Genomic DNA, 502 nt, shown 5'->3' with positions numbered 1-502 from the left:
TTTTTTTCAAGATTTTTCGTTTCTTTGCGCTGGGTACGTAATTCCTCCTTTAGCTCTGAGAAATTTGATGGACTGAAGCCTTCTTCTCTCATCTCATCAAAGTTATTCTCCGTCCAGCTTTGATCTGTTGTTGGTGATGAGCTGCGCTCCTTTGCAGGGGGAGATGTGTTCTTATTTTTTGAATTTCCAGCTTTTCTGCCCTGCTTTTTCCCCATCTTTGTGGTTTTACCTGCCTCTGGTCTTTGATGCTGGTGACGTACTGATGGGGTTTTGGTGTAGGTGTCCTTCCTGTTTGATAGTTTTCCTTCTAACAGTCAGGATCCTCAGCTGTAGCTCTGGTGGAGATTGCTTGAGGTCCACTGCAGACCCTGTTTGCCTGGGTATCCGCAGCAGAGGGTGCAGAAAATAGAATATTGCTGAACAGCGAGTGTACCTGTCTGATTCTTACTTTGGAAGCTTCCTCTCAGGGGTGTACTCCACCCTGTGATGTGTGGGGTGTCAG

The sequence above is a fragment of the Colobus angolensis genome, unplaced genomic scaffold (genome assembly GCF_000951035.1).
Source record: "Colobus angolensis palliatus isolate OR3802 unplaced genomic scaffold, Cang.pa_1.0 Scaffold505, whole genome shotgun sequence".
NCBI classification, from domain to species: Eukaryota; Metazoa; Chordata; class Mammalia; order Primates; family Cercopithecidae; genus Colobus; species Colobus angolensis.
This window is presented reverse-complemented; position numbering follows the sequence as displayed.